The sequence below is a fragment of the Calliphora vicina genome, chromosome 3 (genome assembly GCF_958450345.1).
Source record: "Calliphora vicina chromosome 3, idCalVici1.1, whole genome shotgun sequence".
NCBI classification, from domain to species: domain Eukaryota; kingdom Metazoa; phylum Arthropoda; class Insecta; order Diptera; family Calliphoridae; genus Calliphora; species Calliphora vicina.
The window spans coordinates 57,968,623-57,991,773 of NC_088782.1; the positions used below are offsets into that span (position 1 = coordinate 57,968,623).

Below are 23,151 nucleotides of genomic sequence, written 5' to 3' on the forward strand. Positions count from 1 at the left end.
GCATAAGAATACGTCTGATTTGATTTTCCACAATTGTGGTATGAGCTGCGCATGTCTGATTTTAATCTAAACTTTTTAAATTTGTAAGATGTCCAATAGCACCCGGTTCTTCAGGTTAAAGTCCCAGAAAAAAATTATTATTTAATATATTTTCACTCTAATATTTTTGAAGTGTACGCACCAACATTTTACGAATGTTAATTAAAACGACACTGAAGTGTGGGTGGAGGTGGTAGCGGTGGCAGTGGTGTTAAGAGTGACAGAGACATTTGTGTTTTATGTACACCAGTGCTGCCACTTTATATTGTGTGTTATTTTGAATCGGATGTGTAGCTCAAGTGTTATTCTTAAATAATATATGTATTACAAATTAATATAATGAAATAATAATATAAACTGAAGTTTTCTTCTTTTTTCAGATTTTAGCTGTTGAGAAAAGATAAGGAATCTGGTCATTTCAGACTTAACTGTAACATGTAAATTGTTAATTGAAGAATTAGGTTTTTTCTAGGTTTTGGTGATTATAAGCGGTCTTCTCCTACATCTTCTTCATTATTAAATTTAGCAAGGAGCGAATAATAAAAAAAATCGTTGTAGTGATTGTAGGGACAGAATTATGTCTTAATAATATTTAAATTTGGGTTTGGCAATTTGAGTTTATTCTATGTACAGTGGTTGACAAAACAATGGAAACTTTTCCAAATATTTCATTAGTGGCCTAAAATCTGAAATAATTTTTTAAAAAATTTTAACATTTTTGTAGTATTTTATTTGTATACTTTTAATAATTTAATTTAACAAAAAACAAAGGACATATTTAATTAAATTCTAAAAATGAGAAAACAAAATTAAAAGATTTCTTTATTACTGCATTGACTAAACAATGGAAACTTAGGTATTATTTTAACAAATATGGTCTAAACTTTGCAATAACTCAATATTTTGTTGGGCATCCCTTATTTTTTATAACTGCTACACATCGACGATGCATTGAACCAATTAAAGAGTCAATCGTCTCCTTTGAAATATTTCGCCAATCGCTTACAACCGCCTCCGATATATCTTCCTTCCTGGTGTAATTTTTGGGTCCTTATTTTACGATCTACAATTTCCCATAGATTTTCTATGGGATTGAGATTTGGCCACTTCAAAACACGTACCTCGTTGGATTGTAACCACTCGGTTACAACCCTAGAGGTGTGTTTCGGGTCGTTGTCGTGTTGGATTCTCCAAACTAGGGGCATATTTTCCTCAGCGTATGGATACATAACATCGTTTAATATGGTTCTGTATCCTATACCTGTCATGGTATCTTTTATAATATGAATTGGGTCCATACCTTGCCCAGAAAAACATCCTCATACCATAATATTGCCACCGCCAATCTTTACAGTCTTATTTGTGTACTTTGGATCTAATCTTTTTCCCTTTGGTCGTCTTACAAATGTTCTCCCATCACTGCCTCTTAAATTGTATTTGGATTCGTTGGAAAAGAGGACAGTATTCCATTTCTGTATCGATCAGTTTAAATGATCCCTGGCAAATTGTAGACGAGCAGAACGGTTATTTTTAGAAATGAGTGGTTTTTTCACAGAACGATAGCAACCAAGACCAGCCTCATTTGCCCTGCGACTAACTGTTCGGGTACTTATTTCTAATTTTAGGCTATTAACAACTTCTCGAGGATTTATTTTTTTGGGAATTTCTTGAACTCTCTCGCTATTAAATTATCTTGTCTAGGAGTAGTCTTACGAGGTCTTCCACCAAATGTTGAGTTTTTACAGAACCGATCTCACGAAATTTCTTTATAATTTTTGAAACTGCTGATTTATTTATTGAATATTTGTCACAGATAATTTTTGGTTTTAAACCAGCTTTAAAATCGTTAATTATTTTATTTTTTAAGTCTTCACAAATCTTAACTTTAGAAATGTTCGTTAACTTTGAAAAAAAGCAATTATGCGAAAAACTTAGAAAAAGAAATTGTGAAAAATTACCAGAATTTAAAAATAAAATAACTGTAAACAGGATGCTTTTTACATCGTTCTTTTAAATATTATTTTCGTTTTACACTTTTTTCTTGCAGAAGTTTAAAAGTTTCCATTGTAGCGAAATAGTGATTATTTTTAATTTTGTTCCCTTTTTTCAGAATATAATTAATTATGTTGTTTTGTTTTTCTGTTAATTTATATAAATAAAACTATACAAGTAAAATATTAAAAAAATATTTTAAATTTTGGGCTATATTTGGAAAAGTTTCCATTGTTTTGTCAACCACTGTATATAACGTTCTGACAACGTTATATACAGAGTTATATACAGTCAACATCGCTTGTGCGAAGAGATGCATAGTTTAAGTATGTCCATCGGATCGACCACAAAGGGATGTGTTTTTGGTGTAAAACGTGTATTACGTAAAAATCTGCGGGTATCAGCAACAAGTTCTTTAATTTCATCACAACACATTCCATTGTAGTATCGATAGAACAATGAAACGCAAACAATTCGCCCTATACTGTACGCGGTCGAGTAACTCCAAAATAGACTTAGAAACATAAGCAATAGAGTATGATATAATTAATCGTAAAGCAAAAATATGAAGAATATAATTTCATTTAAAAAAGAGGACTGCATGATGTAAACATTATTTAATCCATTTGCCAGGACATTTCTAAATGAAAACATGTTTGGAATTGAACATTTACTATACCAAACATGATCTCTAGAAATGTCTTTGATATCAAGAGTATAATGTTCTCAACAAGCATTAACTGACGATGAATCCCCTTGTGCTATTACGAGGTCAACCTGTATATAATGCTGCCAGGAGTAATCGACTTATTGGATACCGTCGCGAACAGATAAGAATAATGGTTTCAACTATTACAGAATATTAAATATTGGATCACATGCGATTACTGCAGAAGCTGTCATAACGACGAGGAGATTGTGTCTCAGCTATTCGGTCATTATCTGGCCTTGACCAACATGAGAGAGCGTATACTTGGAGACCTCCTCCTCTCATGCTTAGAGGAGTTGTCGAAGATTAATCTTAGATACATCCACAAAACAAGTGTCGATTGTGAGACCTAATGTTTACTTCTTGAGTATCACAATCGGATGTTGCAGTTTTTATATCTGGTAAATTTCTGGATACAATCACCCTTATCGTGGTTTGCGTAAACATCTTACGCCTACGACTGTTTCGTACTAGATTGAAGATAAAATGCAAACTGTTTGTTTAATCTAGTACGAAACTGTCGTAGGCGTATGACGTTTACGCCAACCACGGTAAGGGTGAATATCTAGTTGTATGGAATCGGCATTAAGTACACTGAGTGAGTGGAGTATATCGAGTGGACTTAGTGTGAACCCCCAAAAAACGGAATTGGTTCTCTTCACTAGGAGGTATAAGATCGATGACTTTAGACCACCTAGACTGTATGGATTCAGTCTTGAGATTAGGGATAATGCTAAGTATCTTGGCATCATTCTAGATAAGAGATTGTCCTGGAATATGAATATTCGGAATAGGATTAACAAGGCCTACGTGGCCATCTACTCTTACAAAAAGGCAATTGGTACTAACTGAGGCATTATGCCGAAAGGTATCAATTGGATCTTCAAAGCAGTCGTCAAACCCATCTTGTTCTATGGAGTATTGGTGTGGTGGCAGGCCTTGGACAATGCTACTCACCGGAAGGCCGTTGAACGAGTTCTAAGGACTATTGCGATACTGATTACAGGCGCTATAAGGTCTACTTCATCTAAGGCACTTTTTACCATTCTAAACTGGTTACCAGTGGACTTGATGGTGATACAAACGGCTCTCAACTCTGCTGTGAGACTAAATGCGGGTTGTTCGTGGTCTGGTAAGGACCTTGGACACTCTAGGATACTGAATTACTATGGGCTCATACATGGTAATGTCGATTACTGCATCCCAAAACCTTTTTTCGATAAGCATTTCCATATTATGATCCCGAATAGGGATTTATGGCAGCGCGGATTCTTCCCTCCTGCTGATGTCATACGGATATATACTGATGGCTCTAATAGGGGTAACAGGGTCGGTGGAGGTTTCTATATTGAAAACTTTGGGATAAAATCCTACTTTAGGCTACCTAACTTCTGTACTGCTCTTCAGGCGGAAATTACTGCCATTAAACGTGCATCCAACTGGCTGAGGTATTATCGAATATCTGTTGATATATGTATATTTACTGACAGCAAGGCTGCCGTTAACGGAATAGCGGGTGTCTTTACGACATCTAGGTTAACCGAGGGATGCCGGGTATCCCTAAATGAGATAGCCAGACATTCTAGGATAACGCTTATATGGGTCCCTGGACACGATGGAAATCAGGGTAATTGTATAGCAGATGATCTGGCCAAAAGGGGTGCGATGTTGAGTGAGGAGGCGATCGACCCCTTTTCTAGTATTTCCCTTGTTAAATGCAAGATGGCTGTTCAGCAGAAACTGTGCTACAGCGAGGTCGACTTGGCCCGTATATGATGCCAACAGGACGAATCTACTTGTAGAATACCGTCGTGAGCAAATAAGGCTAATTGTCTCCTTTATTACAGGACACTGTTTAATCGGGACACATGCTAGAAGATTAGGTCTACGGTACAATGATTACTGTAGAAGCTGTCATAATGAAGAAGAGGAAGGGACTGTGTATCATGTTTTCTGCCAATGTCCGGCTCTTACAAACCTGAGGGAACGCATCCTCGGATTTCCATTGCTATCATGCTTGGACGAGCTATCGAGGTTGAATCTTAGACGAATCTACTCCTTCATCTGGGAATCTGGCTGGTTTAATTTGGAGGCAACGGAAGTATTGTAAATAGCCTGATGTCTACCCCTTGGGTATCACAATTGGATCAGATTTAAATGGACCCAAGTGAGCTGCTTGAGGAGCAGCAGCCCATGGAACCTAACCTAACCTATCACAATCGGATCAGTTTTTTGGTGGATCCAAGTGAGTTGCTAGAAGAGTGACTGCTCACGCATAATGCAGATTTAAAATGTGTATTATAAACATCTGTAATGTTTGCGTTAATGGATAATTAAATTACTAATGTCTAATTTATAATCTTCTTGGTGGCAACACTAATGTACTCGTATTTGGCTCCCCCATATATGGATGTAAATATGTACAAATGTACATACATATGTACGTACATATTTATGTATATTTGAGTAAGAGTATAGTACAAGTATTTGATACCATTTTATTATCTATCAAATGTTTACAATTATTACGTACTCTGCGAAATATGTCACATTTTTCTCAATTCTTATTACTTAATATGTGTTGTGTTGTTGTTGTTGTTTTTTGTTGTTTTATATTTGTTACTTAGTGGTTTTGTTATTGTATAGTTTTTGTTTTGTTTTGTTACAAATACTAAATGTCTACATGACATTAACGAGAGTGTAGGTATGGTCGTGAATGATAACAACGGCAATAGCAACAAAAACAAAAACAACAATGTAAATGAAAAAACACAGTTAATCAAAATATCAACTGTTATTTGTTATTGTTGTACTCTTACTATAATGAATATTGTTGTTGTTTTTGTTACTATTGCTGTTATAGTTATAGTTTTTGTTGCTGTTTAGAACCTTTGAAAACCACCTAAACAGAAAAGAGCAGAATGGAGTTGAAAAAAAATATACAAAAACAATAAAAATAAAACGAGTTAAGGCCGCGCCGCGCGTTAAAAAATAGCAGCAGAACAAAACGAGAAAACCTTTTGGTTTTGTTTTATTATTTTTAGAAATTTAATCACCATTTGGCCCGAAGCATAGACAGACGCTATTTTAATCTTACACATTTATACATATATTGTAGCAAAATATAAACACTAGCGCAACAACAACAAAAAACTATTCTTGCAGTATCAATAGCACCAGCATTTCTGAAAAAAAACAATAATAACAATACCGGTAACATCTAGTGTTGCCATACACAATAGTTGGGATTTATTTTGTGAACAAAATGTAGGCTATAACCCTGGTATTCTTAGAATTGATTGATCAAAACTAAAAGAGATAATTTTTTGATGTTTTCGGATTTATGCCACAGTTGTTCCAAAGAAAGAATTTCGTTCAATGATCTCGTGATCATTCCTTCGGAAGTTTTCAGTATAGAATATTTATTAAACGTTCTGAACAACGGACGTTTAAAATTAAAAAGGCTCACTTCTGAATCATACCCAGACATAATAAGGACCTTCATAATGTGACAAATGTTGCACTTAAGTGGGCTCTAGTAGATGATTTGTTTAGTAATTTTCTTACTTTGTTCATTTTAATCTCGTGATCCTTCCTTTGGAGGTTTTCAATGTTGAATGAAAATCGTTCTGAACAACGGCCGTTTTGCTTAAATATACTCACTTCTGAATCATGAAAAATGTTGCAATTAAACGGGATCTAGTAGATATAAGTTGGCGATAAACAGTAGCTGGGCCACATGAAAGCTTATTAGTCCATACAAAACAAATAATTACCACAAAGACTTTGATTCCAAGCTTTAAATAACCGCGCTTATAGAACTGTGATATTCAATGTCAGAAAAATAGGAAAACTCTTAACTTCTATGGAAAATGTTCATATAACCTAGACTTAAGAGAGCTACTGTTGCGAAATGGGTCTAATTGTGAAATGGACGTGTTTCATTAATATGGTGGACGGCAATAAGAAGGAAATATGTTAGGTTATGTTTAAAAGATCAATATTAAAGCTGCAGTTAGACATGGATGCGAGCTCTCGCCAATGCTTTTTAATATTGACCTTGACTGTGTACTGCAAAGAGCCACACATGTGAATAACCTGGTTAGTGCCCAGGGTATACTGGGAACATTGATTATGCCGATGACATTTGTCTCCGATCACACACATTTGTTAATGTAAATTAAACAAAGATTCCCAAACTAATCTCAAGATAAACATTGACAAAGATCATGCGAATCCACCACCACTTTACTCACAAAACCTGCACTGCTCATTCTCAACATTACCAGTGTCCGGTGAATAATCCTGTAAATATTCTCAAGTCACCCTTACCGAGTGGTAGCAATAATTGAGATATACGTTTGGATAGATTAATGAGCCGTTTGAACTGTCTAAGTCCAGGTAAATTACCCCAAAATCTGGCAAATTTCGATACAACCCAAGAACGAATACGTTCCATAGTATATAATCGTGGGATGTCAATGAACGGTTCAGAACACATGAACGAGAGTCGGGCGCCCCTGTTGGCCAGACATTCAGCACGTTCATTACCAGCGTGGCCTTTGTGGCCAGATATCCAACACAAGGTGAGTTCATTGTGCTCACCGATGTCATTCAAGAATGTCCAGCAGTCCATAACAACACCGGACCTCACATCATACGGCTCTTATAGCAGCCTGGCTATCCGATATAACAAATATCCTAATATTCCTTAATCTTCTTCTTAAACATTCATTAGAGCATATGAGGATGGCGTAAATCTCCGCCTGAAATATAGATGAAAATGTACCCATTGGGAAACCCTTTGAAAGTTAGGCTCATAAATATCAGCTCCAGTGTGACCATTAGCCTGTTTGGAACCATCTGTAATCCACACTTGATCGACATTATCCTGTCACCATGTCTGATTTATCCACTCATCCCTTTCAGGTATAAGGACCTTAAAATGCCTATGTAACACCAAAGTTGGTGACATATAGTCTGATACTGCAATACTAGAGTCATTCCCAAAAATGTCTAGAATGCGCATGTGCCCAAGAGTGCAGACATAAGAAATAAAATAAATACAGCCCACATATGTACTAATCTATAATGGAAAATATTCAATTCATGTGTAAAATTAACACTTTTGTACGGATGCGTATCATGGAACGCAGTATCCTAATATTTAAACACAGTTCAGGTACTTACAAACCGATGGTTAATAAGAATCTTACAGATATTTTGTCCAGCCGTCTAACAACAATCTCTCGTAAAAACACACCAAAAACCTATCAATGTTGAGATTCGAAGAAAAGTTTAGATAGATTGGGCACACGCTGAAAAAACCAGATAACCGAAACAGCAATAGAGTGTCTGAAGGCGACCGGCGCCTTCTGCAACTACAGATTGAGAAGGAAGCTGTCACATAAGACATAAGTTAAGATAAATCTAAATGAAAAGAATTTGCAATGGCTTGATGATCCTTACGTGATAGTTAAGGGCATTGACAGAGGAAATGAAGAGTGATAGTCGAATCTTTATAATCATACTAGTCAAGATCCGCCACGGTCCGTAATAATTCATCCGCAGTTTTAATAGCCTTTAACACGGGTTGTACTTAAGTGAGTTGCTCATCGTCAAGTAAAGAAAGCTTTAATTTCCGTGTCATAGCAGCAATTTTATGTCTCAAGGACTTCCAATTATCTCTTGGCGAAATGCTTATGGTCATTTTCGTATCCCAATAGATATGTGCAGTAATTAGTTTTTGTATTTTTTAAATGATATTTATATATCAAAGTTTATTGTTAGGATCTTTTAATATTAAGTTTAATCATTCAGTCTCCATCTGAATGGAGTCCTAAGACAATATTTGATGTATAGATTCAACGGATCGGTTTACAGTGTTCAACATATTGCACCGGCTGCTGTAGAGCTTCTGCTTGACGGGCAGACGGAAACGCATTGCCGCGTGAGTCTTCCTAACTCTTTCCTCAGATTAGTAGCCCATTTAAGTTTACAATCACACCTAGAAACTTCGCTTCCTTTGACAGCATTACATATTTCCCCCCTAACTGTGGGTATTCATCTCCGTTTTCTGAGGATTATTCGCAAGGTATACATAGTATTAACGAGAGTAAACAGAAATTTGCAATTTACCCCTATTATGTATGTCGACATCGACATCACTTTGTAGTCGTTGTCACTTCGAGTCGACATCGACATCAACTCGACGCTAAATTGGTATTTACTAACAATGTTGTGTTGATGTCGACTCGTTATCGATAATCTAAAAGAAATGAGTATCATCCCTATGCATTTCGTGACAGCTGTTGAATTTTATTTATTATTCGTATAAAAAATGCCTTTTTCTATTGGATTCCAGTGAAACAAACACATCCTTAAGCTTCAATGTAATGAAAATAAGCTATGATTTGAATATTTCGAACACCGGCTTCGCTAGTAAATATTTCATATGCAGCCGGCACTCGGCCGGGCGAAATAATTTTTTACACTTTGGTAGTACGTGGCAGGACAAACTTTTTTATTTTGTTTACAATAGATAACTCCGCTAATAGCAACATTTTTAAGTGATTTGAAAAGTGTAAATAGAATTGACTTAAGCCGGAGTTCATCCCTACCATGTTTAAAATTAATTGAAATAAAAAAATAAATAAATAAAAATAAATTGCAGCTCAAAGTTCTGCCATTTCGGTTTCAAATTGCTTCCCATTGTTGATTTTATTTTTTTTTAATTTCTCTAATCGCAACTATTTTTAATTTTTGTATGAGTCGTTGTCAAATATCGTGTCGACAGAAAATACTCGTTTTCAGTCAATGTCGACTTTAACGCGCCTTAGAAAATTGCAAATTGCTGTCAATAGTTGACAATTGTTATCGATATTGACTTCGCAAATACCATTTTAGTGCCGTCGACGTGACTTAATGTCGACAACGACATACATAATAGGGGTGATTAATCGAAATAATTACATCATCAGCACATAAAGATCCAGGAGGATTTAATTTTTTTACCAGAATTCCCAAGGTTGGTGATATTACGCTCCATTGGGGTATACCGCTAGTCACATTAGCGTACAGTTAATCAAATTATGTTGTATTTTGCAGATAAACTGTACGAAATTCATAGATCAGCTTGCATTGAGATCAAATTTTGTCAGCACCTTTGCAGTTGCTGGTTTCTGCAACTAGTACTGTTGCTATGCTTTTGATGGAAACTTGGAAGATTGCTTGAAATTTAAGAAAATCTTTAACTAAATTTTAAGTTAACTACATTATTAGCTTGTCCAATCCAGACAGATTATCCTCTCCTTTAACGAAATTAAATGAGATGACTCCATTAGAATTTGAAACCCGATTAGTACACAGAGAAAACAGATTCGTGATAGCAACCGAATTTGTTGACAATCGAATGATTCGATTGTACACACAGAATTTTTCGGCTCTATCAACCGAATGTCAGTTGATAAAAAAGAATTTCGGTTGAAGCAACCAAACTTTTGTTACCACTTCCAAAATTTCGTAGCCACAACTTTAAAATTCGAACAATACGGTAGAATCATTCGATTGGCAACAAATTCAGTTGCTATCACGAATCTATTTTCTCTGTGTATTACAATTAACTTTGTAAATCTTCACAGAGATTCCTTTGATGCCTGATGATTTAATGGGTATATTGACTAGTAATATTATGAGACTATCTGCGTATGAATTCTGAGGATCTCCAGCATAGTTAGACGAGGTTCTTGTAAGTAAGGTTCTTATAATCACAAAAAAAAGTTATAATCCTATACAGCGCGGATTGGAAAGACGGTAACTAGATAAATTAATAAGGTAGCTGGATATTTACTGATGAATCTAAGATAAAGTGTGGTGTTGGCTCTTGTATATCTTCTTAGGATATCGGGATATTGATGAAGTGTAGAATGTATATTTTAGGCAGAGATATTGGCGATCGTAGAGGTCTTTTTTTCTCCATTACCCCACTTGTGGGCATTTGGCTTCCACAAAGCATCTCCATCTTATACGAATTGTTGCAGTTGTTATTTCATGTAGATTGCACTGTCCTAATTATTGGAGTATCGTGCGTCTCCATGTACGATGTTGCCATTAGATCCATTGTAATTTTTTTTATCAGTTTAAACGGTTGTTGTTCCAGCTAAGTAGATGATTGGTCTGCTGTAGGGGTCCTCGGATACATGTATGATGTTGCCCCATAAGGATCCAATCTATTGTTATTATTGCCTTGTGTCACTTTCATTAATCATTTGTTGTTCCAGCTAAGTAGATGATTGGTCTGCTGCAGCTGGTCTAGGATGATGGGGCTGCCATCTATCGTTGCCTGTGTAATTGGTGTAGTAATGGGGAACCTTGCTGATCTTTGATTCCTACCTTTTTCTCCCAGGGGTTGGCGGGCTGCCTCACCTTTTCCATGATGTTATCCTCTTTTCCAGGTGGAAGAGTAGTCAGGGGCTTCTTGGGTGTATTGTTTAGAGGGAGGTTAATTTTAAAAAACTCGAAAACCATGATTTAAATTTTTCGTCCTCTGCCAGAGATCGAACCTGGGGTGCTTGGTTTGGCTTCGGAAAGGTATATGACAGTAATATTTGTGGAAATATTGGTAACAGGACAGGACAGGAACTTCTGTTATTTAAATCTTACACTTCTAGTTAAATTCTAGTCACATAGAGTAAAAAATATCGATCAAATTAGGTCATCTATCTGAAAATTTTATAGTTTGGAATCCTAAGCTAGTGTAAACAAGCAACGAACTAGATACAATAGGATCTGCATTAAATAATTAAGAAGCAGTTGCAATATCGCTTGGGACTAATAAAAATAGAATTTCCAGACACTATTTCCAGAGGGCTGATAATAAAATGTGTAAAATCGAATGTCGAAGGCCGCGTAGAGGAGTGTTGATAGGAGGAAACAATTCTTCATCTTATATGTGACAATTTCTCTAAGACAGTGATTTTTTGCAATAACGAGTCGATTCTAAGACAGGTTGGTTATTTTACTTCATTTCATTTGTATCTGGTCTTGATATAAAATAAATTCATATCTGTTAAAAATTGGCTATGTTTTTATATTTTTTAAGTGATCAGAGCTGCATTGTCATTCTTATCGTGTTTTTCTGTGATAGTCCGTAGCATATTCAATCAGATTTTTTTTCCAATTCAATCATACGATTATGAAGAATAGTGAATCGTAGCCAACAAACCTCGAAATTAAAGCTAAACATTTAAGTATCCAAATTTAAGAGGCAAGATAAACTAAAATAATCTGGCAAGCAAATACCAAAAGAATTCAGAGCATATGAAATGTTATAGTACTCGTATTACCAACAGTCACTATCAGATACAGATACATTCGTTTAAACATACATACGGTCATGAATGTGTACTTTGGCAGCGGTAGCAGTAAATATTGCAAATACTTGTGGAGTCTATACAACATTATTGTTATTTCTATATATATTTTTTTATCAGATAAGAATAATGCTTTATTTACTAAATTAAGCAAATAATTGAATGACTAATACATTTCAATGAAACTTTTTAACATTTTTAACCAAATTATGTGAATATATGCACATAATTTTACTAAAATCTTAAAAATTTCAACCAAAAAAAAAAATCAATTATGACTACATTCAACTTTAAGATAAGTTTCACATTTTCATACAAAAAAAAATCTTTTTAAATTTCCCCTTTTAAATTTACTTGCTCAAGTCTGCGAAATAATCTCCTTGCAGTTATAATTTTAAGTTGTGAAAATTGTTGATTTAAACTTTCCATAGAAAGCAGTTACTTGACCCGAAGTAACAGTTAAAATTCAAATTCATACGATACGTTACATTCATAGTTGGTTAGATGGAGGATTGGATTTGTAAAGCGTTTTATTGCCACGTACCACTAGCAACTCACAACTCGTACTTAAGATTGGCCAAAAACAAAAAGAAAGATGTAAATTAATTACAGGTGAACCTGTTAAAAAGTGACAAGTGAAAGGATTATAGCAGCCTCTTTAGTATCTTCTGAGTGCAATTCGAGATAAATGCTTATGCTCGGATATAGAGTAGTTATTGGGGAGAAGTTTTTGAGAAAAACTGTTCGGTTCTTACGAGATAAAATTTTCGATTCTTCACTACTGGTTTTGGCTAAGACATTTATAGGAATTAAGCGTTTTGGGCTCGTCTAGTTATACTTTTTTCCACTAATGGCGAATCGACATTGCCAATAGCTATGTATGTTCATCAGCTTATAAAATCAGTCTACAGAACTTCTTCTACATTTCCTAATTCAATAAACATTTATTAACTGAAAATGGTCTTCTTTAATTCGCCCAACCACAACAATCAATTAAATCGAGTATTACCTGTAACATCTATTCCATGAGCACAACAAAAAAAAATTAAATAACCAGAAGAAAAAAAATACCCAGTGTTTGTGATAGAAACCACAAACATTTGAAGAGATGACAAAGCAAGTTGCATGCTGTGTTGCATGCCTGCTTTCTACACATGATAAGGCCGAAAACAAACACAACAACTGAAAAAATAAAACATACAACTTAAACAGGAATGCCGGCCGGTTTTTGTTGGCGTTGGTCAGTATATACAAACCATAGATACAAACTCACACATGTTCAGCAACAATACACACAATATGTAAGTGAATTGTACAACAAAAGCGTAAAAGTTAAAATCCAAATAATCAACCGCATTCATAGTAAAGAAGAAAAAAAAACTAAAACTTGACCAACAAGGGCCGGGATATGAAGAGGAGATGGAAAAAAAAAATGTTGAAATGTGTCATAGAATGTTGCACGAGTACTCACTCGTATGAGTGGCAACTACATACAACAATGCCAAGAGAAAAAAAAAGTGAACACAATGGGAACTACGGTGATGTTGAGGCAATTGAATATGCTGCATGTGTTCCTCCTGCTTGCAGTGGAACGAGTTCTATTGTTTATTTCTAATAGTCAAGCAAATATTTGTTTTAGGAGAAATCCAGTTTCTAAGATAATATTAGACAGTTTAAAAGAAAATTTAGGAAATTTTTAACTTATTGAATTCAATTTAAAGTATAGACATGTTTAACAGGAAATTTCTTTCAATCTTTCCAATGTTGCAAACGAAATTTGCGACTGGCATTCTTCAACTTTTATGATTAATCTTCAAACTTGAAAGTTCCACTATATACAAAGCTACTGATTGTACTGATAAGTTGTAAGTTCAGAATGTAATTTCAGTGTAGCTCTTTAAATAAAGATACTGTCTTTGAAGAAATTATCTTAAACATATTAGTGGTACACTATAGGGTTTAACTCAATCATGAGTTACACTTCAAATCCAGATCGATTTCGCTTGAACCTTTCGCTGTCTTTGGCTACTGTCTTAGATGTGCTGGGTATGGAATCCAAAAACTTTTGATATTTCACGCGATCTTCCTCATCACACTAATGGGGATAGAATTATTGGCAATCTTATCGAGAATTGAAATAACGTCTTGATGTATCTCGATCTGAGAATGTCTTTCAGACTCTTCCAGCTTGTTCTTTTTTTCTTCAATTGATCGCTAAATTTGGCATCCGAATGAAGAGATTATTTGTCATCTTTTGAAAGTGCAGTGGAATACTATGTTTGTCACGATTAAGGTCTCATGACTGAAGGCTGGAAGGACGCCTTCGGATGCGGATACGATTTCATTTTTGTTATTTGTTTTGTTTCTGTTGTTATTTAATTTGTTATCCATATTTTGGTCCCACGAATAGTCATGTATAGGGATGGATCACCCATAAAGTGACCACGTAAATAGACTAGACAAAAACAATTTCAACCGGCCCGTGTCCTTGGACCGGAGGAGAACTGTTATCGACTAATTTTCTTTAACCACTTTGTTATTACCCATTCAGGTTCCTTACAAGTGGGGGAGGGATAAAACGGGGGTTACGGATTAGATAACCTTTGTCTTGGAAGGCATTTCAGTTCATTATCTCGAAAGTTCATCGTACTTTAACAAAATCCACCACCAAGATAAAAATCACAGCCAACACTAAAGCCTCCACATCGCGGCAAGATTGTTATCCACAATACCTTATTAAGAAAGTTATTTTAAATTGAAATCAAAATAAATTAATCCAAAAACATTTACAAAACAAATTTAAGAAACATGAAAATCGGATCTACCAAGACTTCATGGTGCTTGGCTTTATGCATGAAATCTTCAAAGTGAATTGTATGTTTCACGAATTGTATCGTTTCACTCCTCGAGGGAGCATAGGGCCATAACAAGGTGATTCCAATAATCTCAATCGTCGGCTCGATGCTTGACATCGTTCCACTTTATCTGCAATCTCGAAAGTTCTGTTGTTAATTATCGCTTCCAGGTATGAGCTGGTCTCCCAACTCGTCTGCTTCCCTGCGGGTTCCAGTCTAGGCATTTCTTGGCAATGTCATCGTCTGGTTTTCGGAAGGTGTGACATTAGGTGTGCCATTCTCACCCCCCAGTTTGATGAACATTAGTAAAAAAACATCCTGAAAAAATTTTAGTTAAATCGGTTGGGGTTAAGACGTGCCGCAAGCCTTCTGAAGGGGAAAAAATGAATTTTTTCAGTTTTTGTAAAAATTTTCCCATTCAAAAATTACTTTTGTAATTTAATTTAAAAAAACAGAAATCGGTCAAAAAATGTTAAAGTTATTAAAAATTCGCCAGGCCATTAACGTGTCTCGGGCCACTAGAACAAGAAATGTTGGAACAAAATAAACATATTTTGAGAAATATTAAAATAAAAGCTCATTTTTACTTAAAATATGTCCATATATACTTGTATATGAGTTTTTGTCTTCGTAGGATACCGTTAACCTATTCTTAGGTATGAACAAAAAAATAAAAATTTTTTAACGGCAGTTTCAAAACTCCATTTTCAAATTTTTAAAAATTTTGTTAAACAAATTTCAGAATTTTCTGATCATCTCATTGGGATTTATTAAGAATATAATAGAGAATAAAAATGTGAAAAAATTATGAAAATATCTCTTATAGTTTTTCCGTACCTGCGATTTAAATTTTGAAATTTTCGAGAAAAACCAATTATTTGGCAATTTTTAGGCCAATGAGCTCTATTTCCTTACTCCCATGGAACCTATTCAGAATATTATAGTCCAGATAATTCTAAATATATACTGAAACTTTTACTAAAATCGGAAAACGTTAACCCTTAAATCGTGAAGGTCAAATTTTTCAATATTTGGAATTTCTCTTGGAAAGATTTCGAAATGTTCGAAATGTTGTATATTTTTGGGCCGATTTTGATGAAATTTAACAAAAATATAACACAAAGCCTAGTATTTACAAAAACAGCAGAAAAATTAAAATTAACCCTATATAGCACTTGGTGTTAAAATGACCCCAAACTTCTAAAACCATAAAAAAAATTATGATTTTAAAAGTTTGGGGTCATTTTAACCCCAAGTGCCATTAAACGTTAATTTCCATTATTGTGCTGTCATTATAAACCCCAGAGTTTATGTTATTGTTTAAGTTTCATCAAAATCGGCCCAAAAATATACAACATTTCGAACATTATGTCGATTTCATTCATGCAGATGTCTCGGTTGGTTTCGCAGTAGCACATCCCCTCAAGGCATTTTTCCAATACGTTGTTGATCCGTTTGGTGGCTCTATATTTTGAATGACTTGGGTGATATTCCAAGACGCATGCTAATGAAGTGTGCAGCATCCTGCTAATCTCGGCGTTGGCCAATTGGTTTGGGTCATTGGGTCACACTTTTTTTTGACCATTATTGCATTAAATTTTGCTTTAATTAATCCATTGCTTTTGACATTATGGAACACTTTTGCAATGTTGTGACTGTGTAAGCAGTAGCGAACATAATTTCCAAAGAGCTTGTTTCAAAATTGTTGGTTCTATATTGAATGACTTGGACTTGGATATTTTCCTTAAACATCTGGACTTTGACATCAACAAGTCGAATGTTTGATGCCCCATCTTGCAGACACCAAAGATCGTCTTAGTATAGCAGCCCACAACATATTGGTAATCCTGTATCCGTAACGCTGAACATTGATCAAAATCGTGTGTCAATATTCCTGGATTGTCAGTCGTCAGTCAGTCTCTTTCAACCATTGCTTCGATCTGTTCGTGTTCTTAAATCCAGTAAGAGTTTCCTTACTAAAACTTATTCCCAAAAAACGCACAATTTGTGACAACTTCGTAAATAAGTTTACAATATTTTCCACAATATTTCGAGCTGTATAAGGATGTCAAATAAACACAAATCTGCAGAATAAATTCATATTCGGCCATAAAATCCCTGAGAAATGCATATATTTTAAAATGTTAGCAAATTTGTCCCCAGACATGGAAAACTAAAAGGAAAATATTAGGCTAATGAACCTACAATGCACGGATCTAATGTTTTTATTGATCATTGACATCAATATCCTCTTGATAAGAGAAAACTATTGGTACTTATCTCAGATTCTGTTCTATTTGGGAAGAGAAACCCCAGTACAAAAATCACAAAGATCTGGTTCTTGAATTTTATTAATTAACAATTAGTCTGCAACAAGAAATTCATGTTTCCGTCATTCAAAGGCGAAATAAAATCAGAAACATTTTAATGGGTTTTACAACAATGATTCGAATTTCTTTTTGGAGATCGAAATATAATTCGATGGTCAAATTCAATGCCAGTTGTATTTAGATAATTTCAAATAGACTTTTCATGAATTCTCAGTCGAACGTGCCCAGTACGTAATAGTCTTCTCCGATAATGAAGAGAGTCCTAAATAAATAGTCTTAAATAATTTGGAGATCAAGAATCTTTACGGCACCACAATGGCAACTAGCTAGTTATGGACCCAGCACTGCCGTTTTTTAATTTATAAGTAGTGCAATATGGAGCACCAAACAAGTACGCAAGTGTAACAATGGTATGCAGCCGCTTCAACAAAAAAACACGTTCTCCACGTTGAAGGTAACTTAAATGAAATTCTGGGCTTTTGTTATTTAAACACTAAACCAAAGAACAGAAAAACAAACACAATAATACAATATAAAACAAGTTTCTTCTTCATTTCTAAACGAATACAAAAAACAATAAATAACATGAAATAAATATCCAAAAAACAAAACACACACAATTGCGTATCACTCTGCTTCAATATCTAAAAACAGGGAAATGAGGCAGAAACCGCCAGGGAAACAATACAAATGATAATGAGTAACTACTATGGTTGTTCTCTCTTTGCATTTATATGTGATTGGTAAAATTGGATCATGATCTGAGATGAACTTTATACAATATTACAATACTTTTACGGTACATACAGACAAGCTCTCATAACTACGATTACTGATCTATATATAAAGAAATACTTAAAATACAAGGGATCCTGTATCAAGAACAATTAAAACTATTATGCAAACTCAAATGATTCTCTTTGCCATTTTGAAAATTAGTCGCTTGTTTAGTGATAGTAAAATGAAAATTATGTTTTAAATAAGGTGCTAAAAGTCACCATAAATCACATGTCCGCTACTTGCGAAAAGGCGGTGTCGATGTTTGGGAATCCTGTTACCTGTATATACAATACATTAATAAACAAATATTTTGTTGTCGCATGAGTTAGATTGCTCAGAGACGCTTAAATTTATATTTGTTTCTATTGGTTTGGATTTTATGTTTCAATATGTTCTGTAATTTCTATCAGATGCAGAATGGAAAAATTATATCGGGTATATGACTTAAAAATACGGGATTTTTAGCTCTTATTTTGAAACATTTGTACAACAAAAATTTATTGAAAGTATTGACCATTATTAGCAATGAACTTTTCCCATCTTTCTGGCATCATATAGATTCCGAGCCAACAAGAACTGCTCATCTCTTGAGCCCAAGAACAAATCAAGAAAACTGCATAATGTGGCCGATAGTTGTCATGATGGAATATAACGGTTTCATGTCTATCCGCATATTCTGGGCATTTTTCGACAAATGCTCCCTTCAAACGAATCAGTGGAGTTCGGTACCTGTTCCATGTGATGGTCTGGTCAGATTTCAGCAGCTTATAATAAATAAGACCCTTTTGCTCCCATCAAATACAGATCATTACCTCAATGCCATGGATATTTAGCTTTGATTCCGATCGGTCTGGTTGGCCGGGCTTCATGATTTTCTTTGTTGGCAAAAAATTCGACATTTTCAAAGCAAAAAATAACTCTGTTGTTTACACTATAATGTTCAATAATTAAGTGAGAACAAATGACAGATATGTACCCTTCAAAATTACATATAAGTCATTAGAAACAAAAACCGCTTTCAAAAGATTGTAAAAAATTGTCTTTTGAAAATCCCGCGTTTTTAAGTCATACACCCAATATAATATCTTCCACCCTTGATACTCTCACTTAAAGAATGGGGAATGTGCACCATTATTAAACTCGATTCAAATCCAATATATTTATCGAAGTTTAAATCACCTAATTATTAGATGCATTTTAGATCCTATATATACCTTGTGTAAAGATTGTAACGATTTTATTGGACAAAATTATGTCGACCATCGCATTCAAGATAGAAATCCCGTCTGAACTACTTCTAATGATAACTCTTGATCGAATGATATTTCTGTCTCTCTTCCAATTCTTACATGCTCTTTTTTAAGAGGCTCTTGTTATTGGATCAGCGATGTATCTTGCGTTAAAAATGTTCAAGTATTACTTTCAATACATACTTCTCCTTTATAGATAGACAGGGTATATCCAATCTGTTCCATCGGTCTATAGAAGACAATTTTTTTTCTAATACTCTAACCATTTGAAATGAGAATTCTTCTGCAGTTCCATTTTGTAAGCCATTTACCTCAAGGCACTATTGTGTTTTAATTGTTTTTTAAAAACAGACGGACATTTTTTCTAAAATTTTTTTGGTTGGATCGATTTTATCCTTTTTCAATACCAATTGCGGAAAATTGCGTCCCCTTTTGTCCATTCCCTCTATTCTATTGTATTATAAACAGACGAACATATCTAGATTGTCTTAAAATTTTATAATAACCCATTATATAGTGCGCTGCTACACGCTCAACATAGATTGATCGCGATACAGTATCGCGATATTTATTGAATGAATAAAATAAAACAAACAAAATAAAATATATTTTCTAATCAACGACCAGCGATAAATATTGAACATGTAGCATACGCGCCGATCAATCCATTAAAATGGATCGCGGTCCAAATATCACAATATTGTTACGTTTTAACCTTTTCAAAACGTTGGTTTATTTCCTTTAAATAAACCGGATACTTTTGATTGCAAATAAAAGCCGTTTAGTAGTTTAAAAATTGTAACAACTCCTTATTTATTTCAAAATGTACAACAACCACAGAATTAAATAGTAACTCAATGTTTTTTATACGCGTTTATAAATTCGCAGAAATACAGGCACACTTTATAATGTATACGAATTCACTTGAAAAACACAACACTCAGTTGATGTTTGTTCGAAAAGCGTCTCTGATCAACTCACTAATGACTGCAATCTCTGCCACTATTTATAACACTATTACCATCTAGAAAGCTCTATTTCTACAATGTTCTTTAGCTGAATATTCGAATTCGAATATACGGTCGCAGCAAGCAGCGTTGCCAACTTACGATCAATGGTCAACTGAAAGCTTTTATTTAATAATGCCCACAGATATGTTACAGTTTGCTATTACAGCATTGTTATTTGAAAGCATTATGCTACTTTTAAATCAGCCCTTAAAATCGTTATATTTGAATTCAAGTACAATTTCGTAACAATATGTATTGAACGTGAAGCAGTGCCCCTATACCAATGAATATGGGGCGGATTTTTATGCATTTATTATTGGAAAAGATGCTTAAAAAAAATCTAAATATGACCTAAAATTTTAAAAAATAGGCACTTATATTTTTGTGCAGCAACATAAAATAATTAACTATGGATCGCTCAAAAAATACACAACAATATAACATCTTGGGATTAATATTTGTTTAAAGCCATAATCTTTAAAAGGCAAGTCCACCATGCGACTTGCCTTTTAAACTCATTAAGATGTTGATCGTGCTGTAGAGTAGCACGAAATAAATATATATATAAATATATATTGACAATATATTGACCATTGACAACAACAGAAATCATATTTTTGTTAAAAATTGGGATAATACAGTGGTTGTAGCCCAAAAATTAAAATATTTTTTTAAAATAAAATTTTTTTTATTTATATTAATTAACTGAAAAACAAAAAACATAATTAATTATATTCTGAAAAAAGGGAACAAAATTAAAAATATTCACTATTTCGCTACTGACAAAACAATGGAAACTTTTAAACTTCTGCAAGAAAGAAGTGTAAAACGGAAATAATATTTAAAAAAACGATGTAAAAAGCATCCTGTTTACAGTTATTTTATTTTCACAATTTTCACAATTTCTTTTTCTAAGTTTTTCGCATAATTGTTTTTTTTCAAAGTTAACGAAAATGGCTACAGTTAAGATTTGTGAAGACTTAAAAAATAAAATAATTAACGATTTTAAAGCTGGTTTAAAACCAAAAATTATCTGTGACAAATATTCAATAAATAAATCAGCAGTTTCAAAAATTATAAAGAAATTTCGTGAGACCGGTTCTGTAAAAACTCAACATTTAGGTGGAAGACCTCGTAAGACTACTCCTAGACAAGATAATTTAATAGCGAGGGAGTTCAAGAAATTCCCAAAAATAACTCATCGAGAGGTTGTTAATAGCCTAAAATTAGAAATAAGATCCCGAACAGTTAGTCGCAGGGCAAATGAGGCTGGTCTTGGTTGCTATCGATCGTCCTGTGAAAAAACCACTCATTTCTAAAAAGAACCGTTCTGCTCGTCTACAATTTGCCAGGGATCATTTAAACTGGTCGATACAGAAATGTAATACTGTCCTCTTTTCCAACGAATCCAAATACAATTTAAGAGGCAGTGATGGGAGAACATTTGTAAGACGACCAAAGGGAAAAAGATTAGATCCAAAGTACACAAATAAGACTGTAAAGTTTGGCGGTGGCAATATTATGGTATGGGGATGTTTTTCAGGGCAAGGTATGGGCCCAATTCATATTATAAAAGATACCATGACAGGTATAGGATACAGAACCATATTAAACGATGTTATGTATCCATACGCTGAGGAAAATATGCTCTTAGTTTGGAGATTCCAACACGACAACGACCCGAAACACACCTCTAGGGTTGTAACCGAGTGGTTACAATCCAACGAGGTACGTGTTTTGAAGTGGCCTGCCCAATCGCCAGATCTCAATCCCATAGAAAATCTATGGGAAATTGTAGATCGTAAAATAAGGACCCAAAATTACACCAGGAAGGAAGATATATCGGAGGCGGTTAAAAGGGATTGGCAAAATATTTCAAAGGAGACCATTGACTCTTTAATTGGTTCAATGCATCGTCGATGTGTAGCAGTTATAAAAAATAAGGGATACCCAACAAAATATTGAGTTATTGCAAAGTTTAGACCATATTTGTTAAAATAATACCTAAGTTTCCATTGTTTTGTCAATGCCGTAATAAAGACATCTTTTAATTTTGTTTTCTCATTTTCAGAATTTAATTATGTTCTTTGCTTTTTATTAAATTAAATTAATAAAAGTATACAAATAAAATACTACAAAAATGTTAAAATTTTTTAAAAAATGATTTCAGATTTTAGGCCACTAATAAAATATGTGGAAAAGTTTCCATTGTTTTGTCAACCACTGTATGTATCTTAAAGTAAAATATAACAAAATATGCATTATCAATAAAATGTGCAAAAGTATGACCTAACAAATCGATTCCATTTTACAGTAAAATGTGTGATTCGGATAGGTAATTAATCTTCATTGTACCTATTTGGACGTTCTAAAAAAATCATAAATTTGCATAAGTATAAATCCGCCTTTAGTAATGAGCATCTTCAACTGCACTGATTTTGGTTATAACGGTATCTGATTCTCCACATTTGCTATGTTTATATTCTTTTTGGTCTTAGCCAACTATTGTAGGTCCCTATGATGTTATCTCTACATCATTCTGTTAAGTGGAAATTAAAGTATATTATAGGTACACCTTTCCAAACATTTTCCTAAACATAAAATACCACGATCATAAAGTGTAGCACTGATACCTACAACCGAAATAAACCGAGGACACCATAGACGACGGACGACGATTGATCTTACAGTTTAAATTGGCACACATGCATGCACAACATTTACACAGATACACCACACACACACTTGCATATAATTTATCCCAAAACCATGATGACGACGACAATGAAGAAGATGCTTTTGTTGTCAAACGACA

The 23,151-nt window shown here is 34.2% G+C and overlaps 1 protein-coding gene across 1 annotated transcript in view; it reads right to left on the bottom strand.

Moving 5' to 3' along the window:
• Positions 1 to 23,151, bottom strand: part of Lmpt (Limpet) — a 335,549-nt gene that overhangs the window by 311,843 nt on the left and 555 nt on the right. The window lies entirely within an intron of this gene.